This window comes from Hesperophylax consimilis, chromosome 17 (genome assembly GCF_061612785.1).
Source record: "Hesperophylax consimilis isolate HC1 chromosome 17, BYU_Hcon_1.0, whole genome shotgun sequence".
NCBI classification, from domain to species: domain Eukaryota; kingdom Metazoa; phylum Arthropoda; class Insecta; order Trichoptera; family Limnephilidae; genus Hesperophylax; species Hesperophylax consimilis.
In genome coordinates this window covers 2,951,428-2,960,581 of record NC_142852.1, presented here as the reverse complement: position 1 = coordinate 2,960,581, position 9,154 = coordinate 2,951,428, and the positions used below count along the sequence as shown (strand labels likewise).

The following is a 9,154-nucleotide window of genomic DNA, read 5'->3' as shown; positions in this document are numbered from 1 at the left end:
TCAAGCAATCCTAGATATTTTTCACGACGGCTGTGGTTTCGACTGATTTTCAAAACGATTATCTCGGACTGTGTGATGATTTTAGAAAGAATCAATTCCTTGTTCGATGACGTTTCAAAATGATTGTCTCGGATTGTGTGATGATTTTTGACAGAATCGTTTCCTGGTTCGATGACGTTTCAAAACGATTGTCTCGGACTGCGTGATTTTTGATAGAATCGGTTTGAACGGAAATATTGCGTTAGTCAAAAAGATCGAGTAAACCATTTATTGTGTTCATCGCTACTTTTTAATCCTTTCTAACTTTTTCGTGTCTGCGCTTAATTATCGATTTGGCAACACTGAGAGCAATTGTAAAATTTTTGACGGATTGTATCTTCTTCGTCAATGGTTTCATCCTGTTTCCAAATCAATTTCTACATAAAATACATTACAATGCTTATCGTCACAGTTAAATCACACGCATGAGAATTAATTGTAGGTGCTAAAGCTAAATATTTTCTACCCGATTACCAATAACGATACTCGTTTTGCTAACGACCCTTATTCCCAATCAAACTAACCTACCACTGTTCTTTAATTCGGACTACGGAATGCTCAAATGCACAACTGCACTGTGTTAAATGTGAACTAGCTTAACTTGCGCCAATTGGTTAGTAATGAAATCCGTACTACTAAGGATTTTGTTTATATGACATCTAACAATTTTCAGAATATTATTTTAAAGGCGTTCTCTCAAATGTACACAAATTACAGAAAGATGTGGATTGCCGATGTTTTGTTTAAAGTGGTATGGCAGATTCAATACACAGCAAAACCGTTTTTCATAGAGATATAGAGTAATCCGACAATGTTGTTTTCAAATGATTTATTTTCAAGGTCACAATTAAAATGGCCAATGTGTGTAATGCGTAATACGATTTCATTGTTTCGACGGAATATTTTAACTAAAACAAAATATCGGAAGCTCATACAAATAAGTGTTTCATTGTGACAATGATATCTTTCAGGTATTTGGGCTCAAACTAATTACCATTCGTTACCCTAGCAGTGCCATGGAGTGCAGTCTATTAAATCCAGATACTGTTTCCATCAAGTCGGAACCAGGGCCCCAGGAAGCGGTCGGGGGTGGATTACCGAATATGGATATAGAATTTGACCTTTCAAAAGTAAAGAAGGAATTCTCGCAGTATGAGGAGAGTACTTGCACAGCCAGTAAGTTGCTTTGAACATTATTTAAAAAAATATTAAATTCAGTTGGGAATCCATTTTGAAATGTCACGCAGACATGACATGCTTATTCAGAACGTCATTTTTTGCCATACATAAGTTCCTTTGGCATTATCCTTAAGATTTATATCATTAACATTAAACCCACTATGGAAAATATTTCTTTAATAAATCACCAGAAGAAATCAGAAGCATTAATGATAAAAAACAAATATTGAACTCTATAAAAAATATTTTAGGGAAATTATGAACAAAAAACTGCTTCTCCTAGTTTCACTTGAAAATCTCACAAATTAATTATATATTAATTTTGTAATTATTTTTTTGCTTTGTAGTTATAACCTTAATGTAACATAAATCTTTAATTTAAAATATGTTCATTATTTCACCATTACTATACCATTATTTTTTCGCCAATGTAAACTTATCTTCCATCCACAAGCAAATGCTTTTAATGGGAGAGTAGTATAAATAGAATACAGAAGCTATGTAAAACCTGAATTATAATATTATGTTCAAAAGTTTAGTTAATAAAAAATAAATTATTTTTACAGGAAACTGCCAAACTAGGGGCAAAATTTTACTTGCTAATAAACTTTCTCACATTTATCCCACCATTTTACTACATATATCATGCATTCAAAATACATATAACATAAACGCAAAAAAATACATTATTCCATTCTTTGTGAGCAACAAATTTCCGTACTGAAGGTTCCCAAGAAATAATGGATTTTCCATCATTGATCATTGGTTCCTGAAGATATCTGGGATGTTTTTAATTTCTTAAAGTCTCTTATCCAATTTCCAACATCTACAAGGTTATTCAATTGTATATTTAAGCGTAGTTATTTTCACAAAAACATATATATTGCAGATTTCTCAGAGAAGGGCGATCGTTATCTTAAATGCATTATTTGAAGTTATTGATGTTCGTCTTGGCATTGTTCATATGATCATTTCATCAATTTTTTTTTTTTTTTTTTTTTTATTATTTTAATATACATCATATGGGTTACATTAATACATACATATTTTGCAAAATATAATATTAAGGTTCATATATGGTCATGTATACCTTATCAGAAAAGAGGAGCTCTTGTGCCTGATAAGGGAGCCACGATTCTTACTTAGATTCATAATTCATAATGAGATATAATAATAAAAATATAATAATATATATTATAATAATAATATATATATATTTTTATTTTTGTTTAATATAAGTTTTTTTGGAAAAAAAGTTTGATTTTATTTATTTGTTCTTGTTGGTTCGTAATACAGCGCAATTCGGAAGGGAGATTATTGTAGTTTTTTATGGCTTGGTAAATATAATGGTTTTGCATTTGAGTTGTTTTAAAGATTGGCGTAATAAATTGATTTCCATTTCTCATGAGTTTATAAAATTCTTGATATTCTGTGTTATTTTTTTCTTTACACATTTTTATAATGGAAGTTTGCTTAAATATATCATCAATATTTGGTACTGGAAACAATTTAAAAAGCAATTTTGTTGGGAAAGTAGAGTTTTTTTTAAGTATTACTGTACGTATTGTTTTTTCAGGTAGCGTTAATATGAAGACTGTAACCATCAAGGTGGAACCAGAACCCCGAAAAGATGAAAGGGGAGTTCCTTATAAAATTGAAGTTGAGCTGCCGGGTGTTAAAAATGAAAGCTCGAAATGCTCTGAAAGAATTACACAGACAGCAGGTAAAAAAGTATATTTTTTTGATTCAACAACTCGTGCTATTTATTATTTAACAATTACTACTTTTTATTACTTAAGTTTTATTACACATGTTCAGTTTTATATGTAATAATTTTCAGGCTTATTGAAAGATCTGAAGAAGCATACTGCGGGAAAACGATTATCGTGTCCCCATTGTAACTACTCGTGCACTTATAAGTCAGAGTTAGAACAGCACTTTCGCACCCATACTGGAGAAAAACCTTTTTCGTGCTCTAATTGCAACTATTCATGTTCTCGAAAGGTTTATTTGTCTACACACATGCTGACGCACTGTGCAGAAAAACCTTTTTCGTGTTCCGATTGTAACTATTCTTGTTCACGAAAGGGACAATTGACCAGACACATGCTAACTCACAGTGGAGGAAAAGCTTTGTTATGCTCCGATTGTAATTATGCATGTTCTCGAAAGTGTGATTTGTCAAAACACATGTTGGAGCACAATGGAGAAAAGCTTTTTACATGTGGCGATTGTAACCATTCTTGCTCTCGAAAGAGTGATTTGAAGAGACACAAGCTGACTCACAGTGGAGAAAAACCTTTTTCATGTTCTAACTGTAACTATTCATGTTCTCGAAAGGAACAATTGAGGAGACACATGCTGACTCACACTGGAGAAAAACCTTTTTCATGTTCCGATTGCGAATATGTATGCTCTCGAAAGGGTGATTTGAAGAGACACATGCTGACTCATTGTCGAGAAAAGCCTTTTTCATGTTTCGATTGTAAGTATTCATGTTCTCAAAAGGGACAATTGAAAAGACATATACTGAGTCACAGTAGAGAAAAATCTTTTTCATATTCCGAATGTTACTTTTCACGCCCTCGAAAGGTTTATTTGTCGAAACCCATACTGGCGCACAGCGGAGTGAAATCCTTTTCATGTTCCGATTGTTTCTATTCATGTTCTCGAAAGGAACATTTAACGAGACACATGCTAACTCACACTGGAGACAAACCCTTCACATGTTCCGATTGTAACTATTCATGTTCTCGAAAAGGAGATTTGAAGAGACATATGTTTACTCACAGTGGTGAGAAACCTTTTTCATGTTCCGTTTGTAACTATTCATGTTCTCGAAAGGAACAATTGATGAGACATATGCTGACTCACAGTAGAGAAAAACCTTTCTCATATTCCGATTGCAGTTAAACATATTATTTAATGGGTAAATTGACGTAACACACGTTTGAGAAAAACCTTTTTCATGTATCGACCGTAACTATTAATGTTCATGAAAGGGAGATTTGACGAGACATTCAGACGCACAGCACCTTCTCATGATCTGTATTTAACTATTTATGTTCTCAAAAGGGACAATTTATGAGAAACGTGCTGACTCACAGTGGAGAAAAACCCCGCTTTTATTTCGAGAACAACTATTCGTGTTATGGAAACGGAGGTTTGATGAAAAATTTTCCGACCACAGTGGATGCAAATGTGAATAGTAGAAGAAGTCTATATCTCCCAAGGAATACATGCCAAGATCGTTTGAACCAAATACTTGAGTCGGGTCATGTCAAGAGTCAGAACAAAGGAGTATGTATGTGGCGATGTTTGAATGTGACAAGACATGTGTGACAATGTGTTTTCTGTTGAGATCCATTCTTACTGCCTCTCTCTGCGGAGAAGCGGTGTCATGGTTAGTTAGTTAGTTAGTTAAAATCCGTGGTAAACTTTTAGGATCACTTGCTACGCTCAATACAAATATATTTTTTGATATACCCTTTAATTTAACTGAATTTCTTTAAAAGTTATCTATTTGCAAAACGGGGTGAATGGAAAAAATTGCATTTAAAACGATAATTATGTGGAATGATATTTTTTGTATGGAAATGTTTTCCAATTATTTCTGTCTACACTACGATATTTTGTTATGTCGGTATTCCTGTTATTTCGTATATAGTATAAATTAAAATTACATTGTTAAAAAACTTGCCTCAAAACCTTTTTATATTTTATATCGGTAATACTGACATACCAAACTGTCAATATGGCCGTCATCCCATACGAAAGAAAATTTTACAAAAAAAAAATACATGATTTCACTTCAAAATTTTAGTAATATAATAGATAAAGCTTTATTTTATTTAGTTATCATTTATCAGTAGAAGACTTATTTAATTAAAAAATTTAAATAGTCCGTTCGTGCAAAATCACCTCAAGGGCGCTGTATACATTTATAATACATTTCTACAATGATCTATGTTATTACTAACTATATATGGAGATTATATACAGTACCATACTTACCTGGTAGGTCACTTGAGATTAACACTTGATATAAATTTGCTAATTGTTCATTAGCAAGATTTAGATACAGGATTTAGGATATAATTGGACTTTCTCTCAGGAATGGTATATTCAATTTAAAGGTATTACAGCTTATAAGATAAGTTTTTAGTTTAGACCTGAATTCTGTTTGACTAGTGATGAATATTATTATTATTATTTTTTTATTTATTTTTTTATTGTTTAACTTTTAACATTGTTACATTGTACATTAAATTAGGTAATAATCGGTAATAGTGAAAAACATATTTTATTGAAATTCTACTCCAATGAAGAGTGCTAGAGCTCTTGAGCTTGGCGTAGGAGTTATTTCACAATTATTTCATGTTTATATCAGTACTTAACATAAATACAGTACAATAAATATAAACTTAAAAGAGGATTGCGACGTTAATTTTGTTGTAACATGAATTGACGTTATATTATATATTTGAAAGGTGATATTAATTTTTTTTAAAGATAAATTTGACCCTTTTTTTGAATGAAATAAAATCTGGTATTTTTTTCACTTCTTATTTCTGGAGGGAGTTTATTCCAAGCCTTTGGTCCAGATGCTCCGTAAGCGCGAACACCACACTTAGTATTTGGCTTGCGCTTAGGTTCCATCGCTCTGCCCATAGTTGTGCAGAATGATGGCGTACTTTTTCGATTTGGAAAACTATATAGATAACTTTAATAATATCAACATATTATAGTTTCTGTTAGGTACAGTGTGAAGTCCTTAAAGAATTGTATAAATGTAAATAATCGAATTTATTAAGTAATTTTAATAAAAAAAAATATTGTTACAACTAGACTAAGATGTTAGATATAAAGATTGAAGAAAATTTTCCTGATTTACATCAATTGTTTTAAATAATAAAAAATAAAGCATTATAAATCTTTTTTTCCCTTTCCAATCCATTAAAGACAGAGCGTGATCGGCTTTCGACTGTTAGTACAAACCTTATGTACCCAATATTGTTTTATGCATACGCAAAAAAGCAGTGTTCTTATGTGTATATTATGTATTTGTGTAAATGTATATGTAATTCAATGTTCGTATTGTATAAATTGTTAATATAAAACAAAGAATTTATTTCACGTAATAGGTAGGTATCCATTCCAAAATATCTAAAAAAAACTACCCGTTTATCTCGCGCCGCTAGAGGCCTAGTATTATCTCGGTGAGAAATGTCATAAGCAGGACATACTATTATTACAGAAGCTTGACTAACTGAGATGTGCTTAGCATCAAATCCCTGCTAATATTCGCAGAAAAAACTAATGGAGATGGCTTTGACATGTTGTGTTAAGAAAGCCAGAAGATCAAATTCCGCAGAATATCAATCTTCCACAGGGAATCAGAACATATCAGATCACAACAAGTGCGCATAACTAAATTGGGTTCTTCTTTAATGTATCAGCCGGTGAATATCAGAACATCCTTTGGACAAAGGACTCTTTCTTATAAAGCTCCGTTGCTTTATAATATGCTTGGTGAAAATATAAAAAAAAACTGTAGGTTAGTTGAATCTATTCAAGAAAATGTTAAAAAATTTCACACTGGCTGAGAGTGGTGATGTGTGTTGGATTGCCCATGACGTGGCTTCTGTCATGAATCACCATATTCGATGTGGTCCATCTGTGTATGTGTTAGGTGATTTACTTATTTGATTGAATACAATTGTAAAGCTGCTCATCTCGACATAAAAATTCTCTAGTGAGATAAGCAGCGAAGGAAAATAAATCATCAATCATCACCTCACTCCACGAACTTTTGGAAGAAACAGCTCCAGTAGCAGTGTGAGGAGAGCTTGGGCCTTATATGGACGGAGATCACTGGAGTAGAATGGAACAGGGACACCTGGAGGCGTTTTATTGAAGCGATGCGTCCCCAGCCTGAATTAACACGACTCCGTCTATTATCATTCTAGCCGCTAAGTTGTTAGATTTAAGAACAAAGCCCTATTAGTCGTCGACAGCGCCTAGAAAAACTTACCGCTAGTTATTTTGTACACTATCATTCAGTAAAAAATATTGTGACTGTCAAGAAAGGTACAGCGGTTACGTCACCGCTCCTAGGGTCATTATATCATAACCAGACCGCACGAGTTAAAAAGCTAAATTAACAATCAGACTTACGAAACTTCAATCGATATATCGGTACCGCGATACGTAAACTGCTGATAAGAGAATGTTTGCATACAGGGTAATGCAAACGTTCATACAATGAACTGAGTCAGCGATCCTGCGGGTTCGACGTCCAGACGCTACTCCAACCCGTGGCAGACAAGAACAAAGGAATCAGCAGCTATATAAGCGGTGGAGGACATAAGTACATAATCATTCCAGTCAACAAGTCCGACTTGGCATAACGTTAGTCTGCGCCTCGGCCCCGTAGCATCTTCGCCGGTCAGCATCTTTCGCTCATCTGCAGACCAGTCCATCGCATCTTCGCCTCCTCGTTAACAATGGAGTACCCGGAAGACCCTACGTCTTCATCAGTGCTGAACGCATCCACGAGGCCAGTCTCCACGACTCCATCGCCACCATCGTCGTATAAACCTGATATCATCGTCATAGGACCAGAATCATCTCCCAACGGCGCAATTATACTGACTTAAAATAAACACTGTGACACAACACCATCATGATCTTTCATTGTCACACTAACAAGATCCTACAAAGGCATGCAATTTGGTATCCCCTTTTTATAAGTTGATTCCACTACCCGTTGTTATAACGGATTATATAACCCGCTTAAAATAATGAAGAATATGGCAAGACCCAATTTTGCTAGCAACTTGGTCTCCATACTGAGACACGACGGGAAGCCAGGAGGGATTTGGTGGCAGCCAGGAGGGTATAACTCCGATCGAAAATAGGAACCGAAATATTGTGACGTCATATGATTGCCTAACTCTATCCACCAATGAAAATCTCTGAAAACCCATGGAATAAACTTTCAGAGTTTTTCATTGGTGTATAGTATAATAAGAAGTATCTAAATGAGAATTTTACTGTCTATGTCTTGGCATATCTATGGTTTCTAAGGACCAATTTGTTTCGGTGACCGGATAACTATCAACATGACAATTTAAAACACCTATTAAAAGTGCTAAAAAGTTATGAAAAGTGTTGAAACAAAAGCTAGGTTAAAAACTATGTGTAGATGTGTTATATTGTCATTTTTAGGAGTTATCATGGAACCATTTGTTTCATACAAAGAGCCCGATGGGATCGATCTCGTGAATGGTTTATTTATGGTGGCAACATTCCCGGGCGGACGTGCAAAAGGCGGAGCGACGAAAGATTTCGATCTCGTGAGTGGAATTTTCAACAAGTATCAAAAGTTATCATCTTTTACGTGAACACAAGAAACAATTTATGGTATAATATATTTGTATATTCCAAATTATCAGTTCAAAATGTATGTAGTGGAAATGTTAGTTAGTCCATGAACAATATAATTTTCAATCCACGATTAATGATCTTTTTTCTTCGTGAATCACGGGAGATGTTATAATTTTCACGTAAATAGTGGTATATGCATGTAAAAGCCTTTTAGATCAATCAAAGTTGTAGCGTGTATAACTTTTTAATTGAAAACCCTTAACATACGTGTTATGTCTCTGCTTTACTTGCAAATTTCTGTGTTGGGAACTCTTTCATAAAGTAAAAGGTTCTTTAACTATAATTGTGTTTATTTACGTAACAATTAATATGTCTGGATTTAGCTACACTGGTCACTACCCGAGGGTTGGTAATTCTCTCTTTCTAGAAGCTTGCTGTCTGTCAATAATATTCCACAGGCAATTGCTACACTCTAGCGACATCTGTCGGACTCTGGAGTAAGCTTTATGACTAGTGCCCACGTGTAGTGGGCACTAGTCATAAAGCT

The 9,154-nt window shown here is 34.0% G+C and overlaps 1 long non-coding RNA gene across 1 annotated transcript; it reads left to right on the top strand.

Moving 5' to 3' along the window:
• Positions 1-354: 354 nt before the first annotated feature.
• LOC149415777 (uncharacterized) lies at positions 355-5,047 on the top strand. The gene is made up of 4 exons (XR_016303572.1): positions 355-477; positions 1,011-1,215; positions 2,795-2,941; positions 3,059-5,047. It is a non-coding gene; the product is annotated as an uncharacterized LOC149415777 (long non-coding RNA).
• Positions 5,048-9,154: the final 4,107 nt, after the last annotated feature.